Genomic DNA, 22,270 nt, shown 5'->3' on the forward strand with positions numbered 1-22,270 from the left:
AGTATAACCTTCACTCTCTTGTGAAGATGTTCCACTAGATTTTGGAGTGCGTTTAATGTGGAGATTTGTGGAGATTAATTCAGCCACAAAGGCATTAGTAAAGTGAAGTACTGATGTAGGTATGGTGAGGACGCCTGTGGTGCAGGCCAATTTATTAAGGTTAAGAACTTCTGATTCTGGAAGAACGCAAGTTTAAATCCCAGCATCACCAACTGTAAGAGCGTCTTCCAAATGGGAAAAATGTAAATGTAATGTGAATGTAAACTCAAGCCAACAAATATCTTGTGGCTCCTATTCTTCCTCCTGGAGTATAATATTGCCTCTCCTTGTTCTCTTTCGCGTCTCCTTGTTTATTTGAAATCTGTTTACAGGATCCATTTAATCTCAAAGGTGTTCAGTAGGGTTGAGGTGAGAGCGCTATAGCAGGAGATCTTCCACTCCAACTCTCAATGAAAAACAGATCTTCATAGAGGGGACTTTTTGTACAGGGGCATTGTCATGCTGGAACAGTTTTGGGGAAGATTTAAAGACTCCTATGCAATTGTGTGCCTCCGACTTTGTGGTAACAGTTTGGGGAAGAACCACAATTTCTGTCTCTTTCTCTCTCACACTCTTTCTGTCTCGGTCTCTCTGTCTCTTCATGTCTGTGTCTTCAGGTCTGTCCTTCTGTTTAGGTCTCTTTCTCTCTCTCTCTCTATCTGTACTTGTATATTTGAGTGGTATTAGTGTAATGGTGCAGGCATTCAAACGACCTTATTACCCTTTGAGTGGTGAGTGCATGTGTGTGTGTGTGTGCGCGGAAAGTCACAGAGCCACCAGTTCCAGCGGCGGCAGCGTCCAGGCTCTAAGTGGAGCAGGGGCTCCTGGGTAATTTAGCTGTAGTGCTGTGCGCTGGCACTAAAAGCCTGCTGGGTAATTGAGTGGCGGCGGTCGGGAGTGAGGCGTCCCTGCCCCGGCTCATTACGCCACGTCTCCCGCGCCGCCTGTCACGCCTAATGCACTCTGACACACTGTGTCCTTCCTGTGAAATAACAGGGTCTTCTTCAGGCCTCCACACACTACACACAAACACACACACACACACACACACACACACACACACACACACACACACACACACACACACACACACACACACACACAAAACCACACACATAGATAAGCATAGGCTAAATCAGACATGTTTCAGAAAACAGCACTAAAATGTATCTTGCTGCTAAACAAACAAAACAGCGATATTAAAGTGCTCTTCGGATTCTGATTATTACATAGATGATGTTTTGAGTACAATTTTCTTCCCCCATGAGCAAAGTAACGGGTGACAGGGTTGACACACGTACAGTTCGTATGTAATAAACAAAATGGAAAAAAACAAGGATTGAAACAAAACTTTCCAGTACCTCACAATGTGCTGATTTGACCTTCTTTTCTATTGATTTTCATTTTAGTAGCTTTGAATGTCATTCATAGTGAACACAAGACTTCAAAATGCATCGTAATAACAGACCTGCATGCTAAATACATTTGCTAATTTAAGAAACAAAGCAACAAGCTATCTTACTAGCAGGTAGCTATTATTCACTTCATCTAGACAAAAGTTTGCCCTGACCATATGATTGGTATGTGTTTTTTGAACATCTGTTATAAAACCAGGGGTGCACAAACCATGTCCTTGAGTTAAAGTGGAGATACAGAAGGTAGAAAATGACTCCAGTAAAAGTAAAAGTGTCCCTTTACACTTTCACTTGAGTAAATGTACAAAAGAATCTGCCTTCAAATGTACTTAAGTATCCAAAGTACTGTGATTTATTATGGCTATAATGTTCCTATTATCATTTTTGTCACAAGACTCTTTACTTTATCAACTCAGTTTCTGTAAAAAGATTTTAATGTGACTCTTAAAACCAATATGTTAATAGAATGATATTAATGAGTCGAACACTAATTGATATCTATTAAAATTATCAAAAAAAATCTAAATTCCTCTCAAAATGTTCTGCTTGATGTTGAACTGATGCTAAACTGTATGTTGGTGATAAGTAAATACCACCAAGCGGCCATCAAAACAAGTGCTAAACAAAGTGTGCGCTCAACCCTGATTGGTGACTTGCTGTGTGCTTGACCGGTTAAGTTTTAATCCTCATTAATAAAAAGAAATGACTGATTTCACAAAATGTAGTTGAGTAAAAATTCAGATATTTGACTTTGAAATGTAGTGAAGTTAAAGCAAAAGTCTTCCTAAATGTACAGATATGTGAAAAAGCTACTTAAGTACAGTAACAGCTTACATTTACTTCCTTTGTGTCCACCACTGAGAATACCCTGGGAGAATCTTCTGGGAAGATGTTCCACTAGATTTTATGGAGATTTGTGCTGATTCAGCAACAATTCAATTCATTTGTATTTGCGGCGCACTTTTATCATTTTGGAATCGTCTCTAAGCAGCTTTACAGAGATAAAGGGGTTATAAAAAACTTATAAATTTGTTTCTTAGAATTGTAAGTTTGTCTCTAATGAGCAAGCATGTGGCAACTATGGTAAGGAAAAAATCCCTGGCATGGCACATGGCATGAGAAAGAAAACTTAAGAGGAACCAAGACTCAAAAGGGAACCCAACAAGTGTGTTAGTAAAAGCAGGTGATGTACTGATGTAGGTGGGGAGGCCTGGGGTGCAATCAGTGTTCCGGTTTATCCCAAAAGTGTTCAAAAGGGTTGGAGCTCTTTAGCAAGAGATCTTCCACTTCAACCCATCCAAAGCATATCTTCATGGAGCTGGTTTTGTGCACAGGAGCATTGTCATGCTTGAACAGGTTTTTTTTTTTTTTTAATAATAAACATATGTATTCACAGTCTTTGTTCAATACTGTGTTTAAGCAACGTTGGAACCAATTACACCCTCAAATCTTTTTTTAAGTATGATGCTACACGCTAGGCACACCAATGTTTGGGCAGTTTCTCCAATTCTTCTTTGCAGAACTACTGAAGCTCCATCAGGTTGGATGGGGAACTTCGGTGCACAGCCGTTTTCAGATCTTTCCAAAGTTGTTCAATCGAGTTCAAGTCTGGGTTCTGGCTAGGCTACTCAAAGAAATTCTTCCAGTAGCCACTTCTTTGTTATTTTGGCTGTGCGTTTAGGGTTGTCACCCAGGTTTGAGGTCCAGAGTGCTCTGGAGCAGGGTTTCATCAAGGATGTCTAGGTACATTGCTGCATTCATCTAATTCTGACTAGTCTCCCAGTTCCTGGTGTTGAAAAAAATCCCCACAGCATTATACTTCCACCACCATGTTTCACTGTAGGAATCGTATTGGCCAGATAATAAATGGTGCCTGGTTTCCTCCAGACATGACGCTTGGCATTCAGGCCAAAGAGTTCAATTTCTGTTTCTCATGGTCTGAGAGTCCTTCAGGTGCCTTTTGGCAAACTCCAGGTGGGCTGTCATGTGCCGTTAACAGAGGAGTGGTTTCCGTCTGGCCACTCTATCATACAGCCCTGATTGGTGGAGTGCTGCACAGATGGTTGTTCTTATGGAAGGTTCTCCTCTCTCCACAGAGAAATGCAAATAAATAAATTTTGCAAAGATTTCAAACAAACTTATTTCACGTTGTCATTATGGGGTATTGTTTGTAGAATTTTGAGGAAAATAATCAATTTAATACATTTTGTAATAAGGCTGTAATATAACAAAATGTGGAAAAAGTGAAGCGCTGTGAATACTTTCCGGATGCACTGTATACCTGTTATAAATAATATTAATAATAATATTATCAGTAATATTAATAATAATATTATATTAATTATTATCATCATACACACATCAAAATGGAACACCGTCTGAAAAGAATATTAACAGCAAATGTGAACTTTATGTGATATGGAATGTTTTTAAAATGCAGCTGTCAAACATTGTCCATATAGTGTATAATTATAGAATACTGTGTGTGTGTGTGTGTGTGTGTGTGTGTGTGTGTGTGTGTGTGTGTGTGTGTGTGTGTGTGTGTGTGTGTGTGAGAGAGAGAGAGAGAGAGAGAGAGAGAGAGAGAGAGAGAGAGAGAGAGAGAGAGAGAGAGAGAGAGTGTGTTATATATATTAGATGACATGATTACACACTAACCCTCACCTGGTGCCAGGTGTGTGTACTGCTAGTATGCAGCAATTTCTCGTGTTACCCTTTCTCTGAGTGTGTGTGTGTGTGTGTGTGTGTGTGTGTGTGTGTGTGTGTGTGTGTGTGTGTGTGTGTGTGTGTGTGTAATTAATCCGAGCTCTCCCTGCGGTGGGGAAGCAGATTGATTCTGTCAGATTTAGCAGATTGAAATCAGTCATCACACACACACACACACACACACACACGCGCGCACACACACACACACGCGCACACACACACACACACACACACACACACACACACACACACACACACACACACACACACACACCGAACTCCTTCACACACTCTGAGTCAGTGCTGTCATGTCTGAGCTCCCAGTCATACCTGCGCTCATCGTTTGTCTTCATTACAGCTGCCATCGTTCATCTGTGTTCATCTGTGTTCATTATATCTCACCTGAACACACCATGAGGTCACGGTGGGACTTATTTCTGGGTTCAGGAAATGTATTTTTTCTCTCGTTTTCTGGCATTTTTGCATTTTCCAGCCAAACTGTCCCTTATCCAGTGATGCTTGTGTAAACACTCTGTAATTCTCTGTGACATCAAATGAGCGTATCAAGTTTATTTAATATTTTCCTTTTTTTTCTGTCAGTGGGATGGACGTATGAAAAAAATAGACGGCTTTATAGAATGCTTTCAAATCTAAAAGTGTTAGACGTTTACCATTTAACAAAATGAAAAATAAATGAACAGAAGAGTGATCCAAATCAAATCAATAATTGGTGGGACCACATTTTACCTGCAAAATAGCATCAAGTCTTCTTACTCTTTTTGAGGGATCTACAACACAGATCTTCTGTGAATGTAGGCTGCCTCAAATCCATCATGTAATCCCAGACAGACTTGATGATGTTGAGATCAGGGCTCTGTGGGGTCCAAAGTATTATTTCCACGACTTTTTGTTCTTCTCTATGCTGAAGAAAGTTTTTAACGACATTGGCTTTTAGGCTTTGGGATTTTTCTGCACCCCAATTGTTATGTTTTTTGTGCATAGTTTAATCATTTAAACCATTTCTGTCCAGACCTTTCCAGAGTTTTAAGGGGTGTATCTATATCCCTCTTGTTTTTAACCTGCTGATGACACTGCTGGACATCGTCCCATGTTGTAGGAAAGTCAGCATTTGTGTCTTTCATCCACTGCATTAAGTTTTCTTAGCTGATCACTGCGTCTACAGTCCCAACATTGGCACATCTTAAAACCCTGGTATGCTTTAAAATGTTTGACTGGAAGAGACCTTGCTGATGCAGTATAACTACCACAACCTTATATTAGTAGCAGTGTACTAGCCAGTTGTAAGCCTCCTACACAGCTGTTTCTGTTTTAGTTCAGTGCACATGTGTACTGAATGCATTCCATTCAATCCAATACATTCAACTATAACATAGTTAAAATCTGAGTTCCCTTACAAACGTATCAAGTGGCCGATCCCAAGTTTGTTTAGTCTCCGCTTTGCTCTTCGAGCGCATTTTTCAAAATAATTACTAAACTTGAAAACATACGCAACAATGCCAGAGGTATGAATAAAAAAAAGGAACTAAAGTTAGCATCTGTGGCTACTGTGTGCAAGTGTGAAATTGTTGCCATTCCTTGGCATAATTTAACCAAGCAGGCATTTTATTTTAAATTGTTTTATAAATGTAAACTGTTGATGTTCACAAATGCAAGTTTATGTATTGGTTTTCTTCCCTCTCACTGTACCAAACTTAAACTGAACCGTGACTTAAAAACAGAGGTACGTATATACATATATATATACAGTGCAGTGCAAGATCGATACTCTCAGGGGTTACACTCTATGCCCCCTCGTGATTAACAAAAAATGGTGAGGTTTTGACTCTCCTTCTGATGGGTTCTTTTTCTAGAGGGAATTCTACATGTACTGTAAATTCAACAAAAATGTTGAATTACTTGTCATAAATGTTTTATTTACTACTTTGTATGAATAATAAAATAATAAAATAGTTTTTCAAACATTATGTAATTTATTACCGCAAACTCACAAACTTACATTTAGTCTGGTTCCAAATGAAAAGTTGCACAAGTCCCAAGGTTCAATTGTATATATATATATATGTGTGTGTGTGTGTGTTTGTGTGTGTGTGTGTGTGTGTGTGTGTGTGTGTGTGTGTGTGTGTGTGTATATACGGATGTATACAAATGTATAATAATTTGAATAGGGAAAACCCTGTGGAGGTTATGGGACTCTTCTACTGAGACAACAGATAGGAGTACTTTAAGTTTTATTCCATCTTCTCTAATTTGGTTTAGATTTTGAAAAACACTGCTTCACTTAAAAGCCTACGTTGGCCAGGCATGACATCAATTGTCGTTCTCTTCGGGTAAAAGCGCTTGACAAACAGTCTGTTTGAAATACTAAACTGAGTACTGGCCAGAAAGTACTGCTGAGCCACACATTCTTACTACAACACAGCTCTGAGTTTTTTCTGAATTAACTGCATTGGCCAAGTTTTAAGGGTAATGTAATGTGAATTAACTGGTGTCGTAGTGCAGCATTGTGTATATTACACATTACTGTGTCATCTTTGACATAAGAATCAATTCCCAGATATTGAACTGTTCCATACACATTTTCAGTAGATTCCAAACCGTTCAGCACCTGCGCTAAGTCCAGTTTGAAAAATGTAGTCCAGGCTGACGTTGTATGACGTTGTAACCCAGAGATTGCCAGTGTGGACTGATCCTACATTGTTCATGTCAAAAGAGGGTCATTAATGAGTCGATGTTTGTCGTTAGCCTGTAGCCATTACCTTTTAGATAAGGAATTGGTCCGAGTATTAGCATCGTTGATGAGCTGAGAGCGACTCGTTAGGCTGATAAGGGGAGCAGGAGGAGGTCATTAATTGCTATTTAATTAACAGTGTACGAGATTGTATAGTGAGTGAGATAAGGAAAGGGGAAAGGTGATTATCCACCAGGGAAATAATTAAACTACAGAAGAGAAGAAACTGATACAAGACATGTTACGTATGCTTTTAGCTGTAGTAGTAGTAATATTAGAATATATTTTTTGTATTTATTATTATTTTTATTTCATAGTTTATATTTTGTGTGTGTGTGTGTGTGTGTGTGTGTGTGTGTGTGTGTGTGTGTGTGTGTGTTTCCTCTAAAAAGTAAAAAATAAAAAAAAATTTAAAAAAGAAAGAAATGAATCAGTGACCAATCAGAAGGCAGAATCCACTGCTCTGTGATATAAGTGAGGACAGTAAAGTGGTCTGTCTTTTTGGATTATAAATCATATATATAATTTATGCACTCCTATATATTTATTTAATAATTTTATTAGAAAATGTTACAGCTTACTCATACGCACTGTGCTTTGTTCTCTGGCAGTCCATGAGCTGTATCTATTCACTGCCATTTATATCACCTTTTTTTTCTGTCATTCTGTCATAAAAGATTGTAGTTATTTATTTAATAAATAAATAGGTCTTTGTGAGCTCAGGCTGCATCCACACGTCCTTGAGAAATGCATCACAATGTCCACTTTAATAGGAACAGCAGTAAAACTTGCTTTTTCCATACCATTATCTAATACAGGGAGCTTCACTGGGCACAGAGGTTTTAGATTCCTGTTCTCGCATCAGCTGGAATAAATTTAATGTGTTAGGATGCTAACCTAAATCATACCATGTGGAATGAAGCTCTATCTATCTATCTATCTATCTATCTATCTATCTATCTATCTATCTATCTGTCTGTCTGTCTGTCTGTCTGTCTGTCTGTCTGTCTGTCTGTCTGTCTGTCTGTCTGTCTGTCTGTCTGTCTGTCCGTCCGTCCGTCCGTCCGTCCGTCCGTCCGTCCGTCCGTCCGTCCGTCCGTCCGTCTGTCTCTGTATCTATGATCCTGGTTTAAGTACCATAGCCATGTACCATGTAGAAATATTGGATGTTTGATATGTTTGGGTTTCTCCAGTGACTGAAGAGGAAGTAAGGAGCTCCATCATGCCCGGTGTTGATAAATAGCAGTGGTGATGTTTTCAGTACGTGGTCATGTGACCGGAGAAGGAGTCATTAGTGTCCTGGTGTAGTGTAGTGTATAGGGACTCAACACATAGCGAGATTGAGACCCACACCCACAGTTTGAGCTGGTTGTGAGAACAGGAACTGAAGTCTGTTGCAGTATTTGTGTTTGTAATATTTAATGTAAATATAAAAAGGATAAAAAAATACTTATTTTCATTTTCTTTCGATTCTTTGTTCTATATTAATAATAAAATATGCTTTTTATATTTATGTAATTGTAGGGAAATTGCTTAACAAACACACACACACACACACACACACACACACACACACACACACACACACACACACACACACACACACGCACAGAGGTTCAGGTCCTGATCGACGTGAGCCTTCTGTCAAACACCGCAGAGGGATTCGGTGTGAATGACTCTATTAGCTGTGTGGTTTGTTAGACACACACAATCGACACACGCACACACACACACACACACACACACACACACACACACACACACACACACACACACACACACACATACACACACACACAGTGGTCCAGAGGGCCGTGTTTCAGTCACCTCCCCCTGGTGTGGTGTGTCGCTGTTGCAGCGTAATTACAGAGTGTGTGCTTTGTTTGGGAGATGTTTAATTATGGTGTTTGTGGTAACGATATGGAGGCTGTGTGTGTGTGTGTGTGTGTGTGTGTGTGTGTGTGTGTGTGTGTGTGTGTGTGTGTGTGTGTGTGTGTGTGTGTGTGTAATAATGCAAGACAGTCAATGACCCTTGAGTGAGTTCTGACTGTCATCAGACAGAACCAGAGAATCTCCATCACAAGTCTCTCACAATTTCTTCTCTCTCTCTCTCTCTCTCTCTCTCTCTCTCTCTCTCTCTCTCTCTCTCTCTCTCTCTCTCTCTCTCTCTCTCTCACTCTCTCTCTCTCTCCATCTATCAAACATTCCATCTTTTTTCTAAATTTCTCTCTAAGTATCTCTCGCACAGTCTCTCCTTTTCTGTCTCCCCGATCTCTTTCTTTCACTCTCTCTTCCTTTATGTCTATCTCCTCCTTTTTTCTCTCTTTCCATCTCTTTCAACTTTCCATTTCTCAATCTCTCTCAGTCTCTCTTTTCTCTTATCACCACTCTCACTCTTTCTTTCTCCCTCTCAATCTTCCTTTATCTCTCTCTTCTCCTTTCTTTCTCTCTCTTTCCCCCACTCTGCATCTTTTGTATACCTTCTCTCTCTCTCTCTCTCTCTCTCTCTCTCTCTCTCTCTCTCTCTCTCTCTCTCTCTCTCTCTCTCTCTCTCTCTCTGCATATATACAGATCTCTCACTCGCTGCTTGACTCATGCCATTTATCTCAATATCATTAATGCACTTCTCATAAACGGCAGCGGCGGCCATCATCATCCGCCTCACACTGCAGGATTCCCATCTGTCGCTAACCGTTTTAAATAAACAGCGCAATGACCGAAATACTCCACCCTTCTTCTCGATCCGTTCTTCACCTCCTCCACCTCCTCAGATCGTCAATAAAAAACCTAAAGCCGCACATGAAAAGGTGCCAAACACCAATTAGCATGATCTCAGTGCTAGCATGGTAATTAGAAACAACAACATTAGCAATCGTGGCTCATCAAAGGATATAGACGAATATGGTTGATATGAATACATCATTTTCACAGCATAGATCGCAAAAGTACACACATCCTTCACATAAGCAGAAATACTCGTGTTTTAAAATACTCAGGTAAAAGTTGAAGTTCTGACTCAAGCTAACTCAAGTGAAAGTAAAGAAGTTTGGGCTCTGACATGTACTTAAGTAAAAATGAGCCATTACTACTACAGGTTTTAGTGTCACGCTGGTAACTGGACCTCACGTCATATTAATATTAAGGATTTTATCGCAATTAATCTCATGATTGTCATGCGTTAACTATTAATCACATATTTTTATCTGTTCTAAATGTACCTTAGATAGATTTTTTTTAAAGTAACGAGTCTGGTTTAAAATTGTACGAAGTAGAAAGTACAGATATTTGTGTAAAAAATGTAATGAGTGAAAGTAAAAAGTTGTTCGAAAAATAAATAGTGAAGTAAAATACTGATACCGGAAAAATCTACTTAAGTACAGTAACAAAGTATTTGTATTTCGTTACTTCTTTATTTGAATTCATTTCTTTAGTAGCAGATATTATAGTAATGGAGATATAAAGGAGATGCTTCATCAATGTTATACAAAAAGAGCCCTCAGATTTCTCTAAAAGGAGTCTCCAATGCCAGCACTTTGTGATTTTCTGTTTTACAATGTACAGCTTTCTTTTTAAACTTGCAATTCTACATTTTAGTATTCGAGCAGTGATGAGTCCTGAAACACCGGGAACACCTGACCATAAGAATGCTATGTGCTACTTTTTGAACATCCTATTCCACATTCAGTCCCAGTTGCAGTTATAGTAACCTCCACTCTTCTGAGAAGATGTTCCACTACATTTTGTGGAAATTTGTGCTCATTCATCTACAAGGGTGTTAGTCAGGTACTGCTGTAGGCGAGGAGGCCTGGGGTGCAGTCAGTTTTTTTTTTTTTTAGGGTTGAGAGTCAGAGCCCTATAGCAGGAGATCTTCCACGCTGTTCTATGTGGAGCATATGTTCATGGAGTTGAATTTGTGCACAGGGGCACTGTCATGGTGGAACAGGTTTAGGTCTTCTAGTTAAGTAAAGGAAAAAATGCCATGTTTCAGCAACCTAAGACATTCTATACAATGGTGTGCCTTTAATTTTGTGGAAACAGTTTGAGAAGAAATCAAATATGGCTGGAAAATCAGGTGTCCCAATACTTTTGCTGGTAAATCGAATCTTGCGTCTCATAATAATAATATAATATATATTATATATATATAAATAATATTATTATTATAACATAATTTCTTCATCTTATTCTTAACTACTTACTTACTATATTACTATTTAATGTATGTTGTAATGTTTTTGTTTTATATATATATATATATATATATATATATATATATATATATATATATATATATATATATATATATATATATATATATATATATATATATTATTTTTAATGTCCTGTAGCACATATTAAAATAAAATAAAATAGACATTTTAGACATAGAATTATATAAATGACATTTTAAAGTGTTTTTCTTTTATAATTATATTGTAGGAAATAATAATCCTACCCTTAATATAATGTTTTCTTTTAAATGAAAAAATGATTAAAGTAAAGGATATAAAAAGGCAGCACACAAACGTATGAAGAACTGTACAAAGAGAATTATTATAAAAATCATATGATAAGTTTGATTCCAGTAGGGTTAAAACAGGACACGGACTTCGACAGAGCCATGAGCCTGTGTGTGTGTGTGTGTGTGTGTGTGTGTGTGTGTGTGTGTGTGTGTGTGTGTGTGTGTGTCCACAAGCAAAGCATGTGATGTTTCAGTTCTAATATAGGAATGTGTGTGTGTCTCTTTGTCCTTAATCAATCTGTGTGTGTGTGTGTGTGTGTGTGTGTGTGTGTGTGTGTGTGTGTGTGTGTGTGTGTGTGTGTGTGTGTATGTGTGTGTATGGATGTTTGTCAGTCCGTCCGCCTCATACGAGTGTGTGCGTGTGTGTGTGTGTGTGTGTGTGTGTGTGTGTGTGTGTAGAGAGTGCAGATGGTTGGAATTAAGCGTACACAAGGCCATTAGAGAAGATAAGAGATAAAAATGGGTTAATCGCTTTGTGTTGTGATGCATCTTTGCTGTCTCGCTCTCTCTCTCTCTCTCTCTCTCTCTCTCTCTCTCTCTCTCTCTCTCTCTCTCTCTCTCTCTCTCACACACACACACACACACACACACACACACACACACACACACACACACACACACACACACACACACAGATCACATAGACACAAACGCACATTCAAATGCACACACAAACACAGACTCACACACATACTACATACACACACACACACACACACACACACACACACACACACACACACACACACACACACACACACACACACACACACACACCACATACATTCACACACTTGCAGTAATGCAGATACACACACACACACACACACACACACACACACACACACACACACACACACACACACACACACACACTTACATGAACCACATACACACACCATAAACATTCACATGCACACAAACGCATACATGCAGAAACACACACAATACATACATACACCACATACACACACTATAAACATTCACATGCACACAAACGCATACATACATACACACACCACATACATACACCACATACATTCTCACACACACACAAACGCACACATCCAGTAACACACATAAAAACACTTACACATATCACACACACACCACATACATTCACACACACACATGCACACTAATGCACACATGTAATCGCACATACACACACTTACACATATACATTCACACACACATGCATGCAGAAACACACACACACACACACACACACACACACACACACACACACACACACACACACACACACACACACACACACACCACATACTGTACATTCACACACACATGCAGTAACGCACATAGACACACAATTACACACACGCCATACACACATCACACACACACACACATACACACACACACACACACACACACACACACACACACACACACACACACACACACACTTACACTCACCAAATAAGACGTTAGTCTCCCCCTTTCTTTCTTTCTTTCTTTCTTTCTTTCTTTCTTTCTTTCTTTCTTTCTTTCTTTCTTTCTTTCTTTCTTTCTTTCTTTCTTTCTTTCTTTCATTTTATCTGTCCATCCTACAAACAAAAAAAAGAAAGAAAAGAAAAGAAACGAGCCACAGGCCCCATTTTCCTCTCTCTATCCTCCACAATGACTCCTTTCTCCCGGGCTGCTTTATGTAACCGGGGCTGAGGAAACAAAAGCGCACTCTTCTTCACCGTTAATGCTTTTACTTGCGGCCTCCTCGTCCGCCATTACGCACTCGCATTACCTCGTCAGCGCACAATGCCCAGTGTGTGATGGAGGCAAGAAGAAAAGAAAATACGGAATAAAGCAGATGTTTCTTTTTTTTTTTATTTCAGGGTTTTTTTTTTGGAAACCCGGTCTGTTTTCGGACAAACAAGTCGGCGAGGTGCCGAAGGAAAAGGTGGGCGCTTCTTGTATCTGGTGAGGCGTATTGTTGCGGAGGTGTCAGGCCTCGACTCCTCACTGAATGAGCCGGACAGGAAGACTATGGGCTGCATTGAAACCCGGGGAGCCGAGCTCCGTCTTTCAGTCGCCGTGCTTTTCGGAGACGCAGAGAGAAAAGGCATGACTCTGAATGCTGGCAAACAAAAGCAGATTTCAATCAGGAGTAGCACTCGGACTGTATTTATGGACTCCCTGGGGGTAATAAGACCATACTTTAAGAGAGCGTCTTGGCTTGCAAAAACACACACACACATTCTGACATAAAAAACTCTGTGAGAAGCATTGATATATTCACACACACACACGAACACTTTATCATTTGCATCTCATCGCACACAGACGTTTCATAGTCGGACTTCAATTGCGCCCTGTGCGCTAAAAAAACCCCATTTCACCTAAAGACAGTTGTGTAGACATTTCCTGAGCGCCTTCATTCTGTGCGTATAATACATCAGACACGCGGGTGGTCCGAACGTCTCCATGCTGACCCGAGAACATCAGACGTGTGTGTACAGTGGTGCTGCTCAGGGGGAAAAACCTCTCATCAACATGCAGTGCTGAGCGATGTGGAAAAGTTCTATATATCTGTCTGTCTGTCTGTCTGTCTGTCTGTCTGTCTGTCTGTCTGTCTGTCTGTCTGTCTGTCTGTCTGTCTGTCTGTCTGTCTGTCTGACTGACTGACCATCTATCTATCTATCTATCTATCTATCTATCTATCTATCTATCTATCTATCTATCTGTCTGTCTGTCTGTCTGTCTGTCTGTCTGTCTGTCTGTCTGTCTGTCTGTCTGTCTGTCTGACTGACTGACCATCTATATATCTATCTATCTATCTATCTATCTATCTATCTGTCTGTCTGTCTGTCTGTCTGTCTGTCTGTCTGTCTGTCTGTCTGTCTGTCTATCTATCTATCTATCTATCTATCTATCTATCTATCTATCTATCTATCTATCTAATCACTCCTCCTTTCTTTCTTTCTTTCTTTCTTTCTTTCTTTCTTTCTTTCTTTCTTTCTTTCTTTCTTTCTTTCTTTCTTTCTTTCTTTCTTTCTCATCTCATATGAAAACTCATCTCAACTCTTCATCTCAAATGAGACTTGTAGAAAAATCATAAAATTGTATCACCTTGCTGAAGTTTCCCAAAGTAAAAAAATAAAATAAAATAAATAAATAAATAAATAAATATAAATATATATATATATATATATATATATATATATATATATATATATATATATATATTTATGTGTCAAGCAATAACTTGTTTACAACCACATCTCTGACTAGCACTATTTATCGTATGTCATTAACACATGACTCAGAACTCTGTAAATCTACATTATTAACATTTAGCTAGAGTTTGACTAGAATCCTGCTAGTTTCATTAGCAGAGAACAAGAACATAACCAGTTAGCAAAAGCTAATTAGTGCTAACTATTGTAAATGCTAACTATCGTAAATGCTAACTATCGTAAATGCTAACTATCGTAATGTGCTCTTTCATTTTATTTACATTTTTTTTATATTGCTAACTACACCGTGTAGCATGAACACACACACACACACACACACACACACACACACACACACACACACACACACACACACTTTTCGTGTATGACACAGGATGTGCAAAAATTTTTAAAACGTGTAATGAAAGATGCAAGTTGAATCACCCAAAACTCCAAGTAACATAAAGAGAGAGAGAGAGAGAGAGAGAGAGAGAGAGAGAGAGAGAGAGAGAGAGAGAGAGAGAGAGAGAGAGAGAGAGAGAGAGAGTATTCTATTTCTATTTATTTATCTATTAAAACTATTTCAGTTCTTTTAGAATGTTTGGTTCTTTTAAAACATTCATAGATGTTAAAACCAATGTTTTGTTAATTAGAATGCTATTAAGTTCACTTCTGTTATAACATTATTATAATGTTCAGTTCCATTAAAATAGTTTGTTCTGTTGTAATGTAATCAGAATCTTCAGTTCTATTAGAAAATGTTTTTTTTTTTTTTTTTTTATAATGTTTGGTTCTGTTATAATGTTATTAGAACGTTTGGTTCTGTTAGATGATCAGATTTGGTTATGTAACTAAAATGTTATTACAAAGTTCAGTTTATTTTAGATTATTACTAGAACTTTCAGTTGTGTGACTTAGAATGTTATTACAACGTCCAGGTCTATTAGAACATTTGGTTCTGTTATAACATTATCAGAATGTTCAGTTCTAATAAAATGTTTGGTTCTGTTAGAACGTTATTAGAACTTTCAGTTTTATTAAAATGTTTGGTTTAGTTCAGTTTAGTTCTGATCAGTTCTATTAGAAAATGTCAGAATGTTATTAGAACTTTCAGTTGTATTTAAATGTTTAGTTCTGTTATGATGTTATCAGAACATTCAGTTCTGTTACTATGTTATTAGATTGTTCAGTTCTTTTAGAACATTTGGTTCTGTTATAACAATATCAGAATTTTCAGTTCTAATAAAATGTTTGGTTCTGCTAGAACGTTATTAGAACTTTCAGTTTTATTTGAATGTTTGATTCTGTTCAGTTCAGTTCTGTTCAGTTCTATTAGAAAATGTCAGAATGTTATTAGATTGTTCAGTTCTGTTACGATGTTATTAGATTGTTCTGTTAGAACGTTGTTAGATTGTTCAGGTTTCTGAGAATGTTTGTTCTATTAAAGTTATTAAAATGTTCAGGTCTATTAGCGAGAGTAACAGTTGGCTTCAGCACGTGACACATTAAGTACAATGTGATCTACAGTTACACTGATAAGCTGTGGGAGGAGGAGAGGCAGAGGTTGAAGTTGTTTATAACAAACAACTAAATAAAAGCATCTCAAGAAACATCCGCATGGCCGAGTTTGGGCCAAGAGATCACCTCGAGATGAACGGAAATAAATTCACACAATTCCGCTAAGAAAAACGTTCCTCAAGACGTAACACCTTCTTTAACATGTACTTTCTTCTTTTTCTTGCCTTTCTGCAGTTGAATTGAATTAAATCCAAAACGATCTACAGACTGCACCTCACAGACACAGGAACAAGTTCACTGGTGAGTATTTATCTCAGGAGACATTCCCATTATGCCCAGACTGATTTTATAGCTGATTCGAAGACTTTCTTTGCTCCTCACACGTCCTGAAGATCAAAAACATGTCTAAAATGATCAACTTCTCAGGTCATCCTGTAGGTGCTGTGTGTAAGATTTTAATCTGAGACCCTCTAATCCACTCACGGCCATCCATTCACCATCAGAAATAAAACCACACTGAGGTGTTCATTTATGAGAAAGTATTCAATAATTATTAGGTCATTGTGGAAGTAGGAAAATAAATTAGCAACATATAAAGTGTCTCAAGCAGTTTTAGTTCTATTAATAAAACATTATTAGAGCATTCAGCTTCATTAGAACATTATTTGAATGTTTGACTCTGTTAATGAAAACGTTATTAGAGCGGTTTAATTCAATCTGTATAACACCTTTAACAAAGGTCACAAATAATTACAAATAATTACTTCATTATTACAAACTGTTTACATGCTGTTTACATGCTGTTTTTGCACATCTTTTTGACTGCTGCTATTGCTGTTTTGCCCAAAACCTTTTGTTTACATTTTGTTAATTACAAAGTACACTCCTGTACTCAGTTCTCTCTGCACACTGTACTGTATAATACACAGTAGGTTTACTGGCGGTGCTATTTTGTGTATTGTGTATTTGTCCTACACTCTTTTGTGTTGTCTTTTGCACTGTCCTGTCTTGCGCTGTTTACCCCCAGGTGGTACACGATGCACTTTTTGTGGCGAGGACACTTACTAGTCCTTAACTCTGTATTTTCTATTATGTAGCTTTATGTTGTTTGATGGAGCACCAGGGTTCTGGAGGAACTTTGTCTCATTTCACTGTGTACTGCGTCAGCTATATAGGGTTGAAAAGACAATAAAAGCTTCTTGACTTGACTTGACTTGAATTGACTTCAGTTAAGCAGCTTTACTGAAATAAATAGATCACAAATATAAATTTCAGCATCAGAAATAAGTCCCTAAATTTGTCCCTGATGAGTACAGACAGTGACAAGAAAAAACCTTCAGAGGAACCCATCCTCATCTTTTTGACACCAAGTGTTTATTCATTATAGTTCCATCATTGTTGCCAAGTATGTGACCTCAGTTATCTTCAATCTATATTTGTGTCTGATAATTAGAACGTTATTGGTGTTAATCAAGTCAAGTCAAGTTTATTTTTATAGCGCTTTTTACAACAGACAAAGCAGCTTTACAGAATTTAACAGTTGAGGTAAATGATGTGTATTTATACCTGATGAGCAGCCATGGTGACTGTGGCAAGAAAATACTCACTTAGATGTTATAATGAAGAAACCAGACTCAAAAGAAGACCCCATCCTCATTTGGGTGACATCAAGAGTGTGATTATAGTCCTTAAACAATACAAAACACTGGAGAGTGAGAACTAACATGAGCGCTAGAGTGTAAGATTATAAGTAATGTTCTTTCTTCAGTCTTATACAGTCATTTGAGATTATGGAACCAGGAGCTACTGAGCAACTCATAAAATAGATAAACATTTGCAATCATCACAGATCCAACACCAGCTTCTCCATGCCAGAGCCTTTAAACACTAAACACATTAATGAGGTTCAATGTCTAACTCCACATGAAGTGAAATAAAAAAATGAAGTGGGTTAATGTTTGGTTTAGTTTACTAGTGACTTTGCTATAGTTAAATAAAACATTATTTGTCAGTTTTCTTGATTAGGTTATTAGATTGTTATGTTCTGTTAAAGAGAACGTTATCAGAGGGTTACATTTTGTTTATTAGAGCGTTATGAGAAAATCCGGCTTTGTTAATTAGAATGTTAGTAGAATGTTCAGTTTTCTAGTTTGAACATTATTAGAAAACAGAGTTCTGTTAATTAGAACGTTATTAAAGCGTTTGTTTCTGTTCACTAGAACAATACTAGAATGTTTATTTTTGTTCATTAGAACACTATTAGAATGTTCACTTCTGTTCATTAGAACACTTAGAATGTTTAGTTCTTTTAATTAGAACATTATTAGAACGTTCATTTATGTTAATTAGAACATTGTTAGAACGTTCGGTTCTGTTTACTAGAACATTACTTGATTGTTCAATTCTGTTCATTAGAACACTATTAGAGTGTGTAGTTCTTTTAATTAGAACGTTATTAGAATGTTTATTTATGTTAATAGGAACAGTATTAGAACGTTCACTTATGTTGATTAGAACGCTATTAAAACGTTAAAATATGTTCATTTGAATGTTATTAGAACATTCAGATCTGTTAATTAGAACATTAAAAGAATGCTGGAGTTTAGTTCAACATTTGTAATCACTTTTGAAAATAACACGGTTTTTATGAGTAATTAGTGTAGTAATCGGTGTAATTCCAAAGGGTGTAGTAACTTTTTCTTACAACTCTGGATCAGTTCTCAGCCTCAGAAGAAAAAAGCAATATTAACTTCATCAACCCTGCATTTACTGTAGTGTGTTATAATGAATGCATTAATAACAAACAGCCACTGAGGTGTAGAGCAGTGTTCACTTCTGTGGAGGAACCTGATTGGTCAGAACAAGGTGCTGATTAACAGTATGCAGTAGCACACCTGCATATGAAAGCTTTATAGCAATGCTTAACTGTCATCTGTTGTCCATGGTTGATATGGTGATGTTTTTGTAATATTTATGGAAGGAGTCTCCATCAGTAGGTAGAATCAAAGGCACAGTGGGTAGAATTAAAGGTGCAGTGGGACGAGTTAATGGGAAAATATTTCGAATTATAAGTTACAATAAGTAGAATTAAAGGTACAGTAGGTAGAATCAGTGGTACAATAGGTAGAATCAAATGTACAGTAAATAGAGTTAATGGTACAATATGTAGTATTAAAAGTACAACATTAAGAATCAAAGTTAAAGTATATAGAATTATAGTTATAATATGTAGAAGTAAAGGGACAATATGAAGCATTAATGGTACGGAATGTAGAATTTAAGTAGCAATATGTAGAATTAAAGTAACAGTAGGTAGAGTTCATGGTGCAATATGTCAAATTAAAGTTACAATATGTAGAATTAAAGGTAGAGGATGTAGAATTAAAGGTACAGTATGTTGAATTTATGCTATGGTATGTAGATTTAAACGTAGAATATGTGGAATTAAATTTATAATATAAAGAATTAAAGGTACAATGTGTAGAATTAATGGTACAGAATCTAAAATTTTAGTGACAATATGTAGAATTAAAGGTACAGTAGGGAGATTTACAGTTGAAATATGTATAATTTAGGGTACAGAATGTAGAATTAAAAGTACAGGATGTGGAATTAAAGGTACAGAATGTAGAATTAAAGGTACAGTAGGGAGATTTGAAGTTGCAATATGTATAATTAAAGGTACAGAATGTAGAATTAGAGGTACAATAGGTAGGGTTATTGGAACTTTATGTAGAATTAAAGGTACATAATGTAGAATTAGAGGTACAGTAGGAAGTTTAAAGTTGCAATATGTAGAATTAAATGTACAGAATGTAGAATTAAAGGTTCAATAGGTAGGGTTATTAGTACAATATGTAGAATTAAAGGTACAAAATGTAGAATTAAAGGTACAATAGGTAGAGTTAGTACAATATGTAGAATTAAAGGTATGAATGTAGAATTAAAGGAACAATAGGGAGATTTAAAGTTGCAATATGTAGAATTAAAGGTACAAAATGTAGAATTAAAGGTACAATAGGTAGAGTTAGTACAATATGTAGAGTTGAAGGAACAGAATGTAGAATTAATGGTACAGTATGGAGAATTAATGGTACAGTATGGAGAATTAAAGGTACAATAGGTAGAGTTATTAGTACAATATGTAGAGTTGAAGGAACAGAATGTAGAATTAATGGTACAGTAGGGAGAATTGAAGTTACAGTATGTAGAATTATTATTGATAGTGCGAAAGCAACGTGTTAAAGAGCAGGAGAGAATTCTGTGTTTTCCTCCAGAAGCAGCAGCAGAAGCAGCAGCAGAAGCATCAGCAGCAGCAGCAGGAGCACAGAGACTCTCCGGCCCTCATGATCTCGTGAATTTATTGGTGCTTAGAAGGCGTGAGCTATTAAAACATTACAATAGACATTAGCACGAGGCCAGGCAGCCTGTTCGGCCTAACGAACATATGCTTCCCCGCTGATGCCTAAACTCTTATTTATGGATTTAATTTAATGTGCAGGAAGAAATCTAAATTAAATTTGGTGCGTGCCTCCGGAGAGTGCCGGTGTATAATAACATGGTAATTTTTACACATCTTTGTGAGAAATGAGAAAATTAATTCTTTCTGACAAGCTGTAATTATTGGGTTTGGAACAGGCACAGCTGAACAGTTTGAGCTCAGCCAGTCTGCCAATGAGCTGAAGGAGAGAGGTGCAGATAGCGAGGACACGCGTAATTATAGATGCACGCTCGCACATGGACACACACACACACACACACACACACACACACACACACACACACACACACACACACAAAAGCTTGTGGAGCAAAGAATAGAGACAGTTAAAAGAAAGCAGGAGCACATACACTTTTTTTCTGCATTTCTCTCATTTTTTCAGTTTTTTTTCTCTTGGCCTCTCTGTTTCACTTTCTCTCGGTATTTCTCTCCATCTCTCTCTGTTTCTCTCTCTTTTCTCCCGAGTTGATCAGGTTTAACTGTTACATTTCTTTACTGAGATGCCATTTTACGGAGACTTGAGAATGAATGACCTCCCATTAGGCTTGTACTAACTTTAGAGCCAAGGCAGGAGCATCATGGGAAAGTTCTCTACCAGCACAGGGGTTCTGTTGTCTTATGGCATCAGTATTCCCTGACACATGGGCTTTACCCAGTCAAGGTCATCTGTGCTCTAATAGACACACACACACACACACACACACACACACACACACACACACACACACACACACACACACACACACACACACACACACACACACACACACACACACACACACACAGTCCTAACTTATGTAGACACATATTTTCTCATAAAAAGCTGAAAAAGATGTCGACAGTATGTCATTATTGCTGTACCATGGTAACAGGCTTTGGGATCAATCATGGACAAAATGTCTGGAGACAAACTAGGACGTTCTGTCCCAGCCGTTATGTATTCCGTTTACAAGGTTTTTAAGCATTCCTACACCATTCCTGCAGCATGTACACACTCGTAGAAACACTTAGACCTGTCACATACTCTAAATGATATGAGTCTTTCACATCAATTGAATTAAGGTAGAATTGAGTAGAATTAAAGGTACATTCGGTAAAATCTATGTACAATAAGGTACAATATAGAGAGAAAGGGACATTCGGTTGAGTTAAAGGGACAATATGGTGAAATGAAAAGTAAAGTAGGTACATTTAAAAGGAAAGTAGGTAGAATTACAGGTACAATAGCTACAATTATAACATAAACAATAAATGTAAAATAAGACTAATTTAAAACCGTGCAGTATTACTTATGTTTAATACTACCTCCTTTTCTTTTGTATTTATACACTGTAATGTATATACTTTTACTACGTCTTTTTTTCCATATTTGTTTTTTTTTTCTTTGCTGCTATAACACAGAAATCTCCATACTGTGGGATGTATAAAGGTACATCTAATATAGGTACATCTATTCATATCTTATCTTTTCTTATCTTTTCTTATTAAAAGTAAAGCAGGTAAAATTAAAGGTAAACTTGGTAAACTTTGGTAAATGTAATGTAAAGTAGATATAATTAAAGGTACAATAGGTAGAATAGAAGTAAAACAGGTACATTTAAAAGCAAAGTAGGTAGAATTAAAGGT

At 37.3% G+C, this 22,270-nt stretch overlaps 1 protein-coding gene across 12 annotated transcripts in view; it reads left to right on the forward strand.

The window, feature by feature from the left end:
• Positions 1–22,270, forward strand: part of sox5 (SRY-box transcription factor 5) — a 244,954-nt gene that overhangs the window by 55,037 nt on the left and 167,647 nt on the right. For all 12 annotated transcript variants that reach the window (XM_083527975.1, XM_083527961.1, XM_083527977.1 and 9 more), the window contains one exon: positions 16,378–16,443. The gene's annotated coding sequence lies outside the window, so the exon portion shown is untranslated. The remainder of the gene's footprint in view (positions 1–16,377; positions 16,444–22,270) is intronic.

The sequence above is a fragment of the Silurus aristotelis genome (genome assembly GCF_946808225.1).
Source record: "Silurus aristotelis genome assembly, chromosome: 24".
Lineage (NCBI taxonomy): Eukaryota > Metazoa > Chordata > Actinopteri > Siluriformes > Siluridae > Silurus > Silurus aristotelis.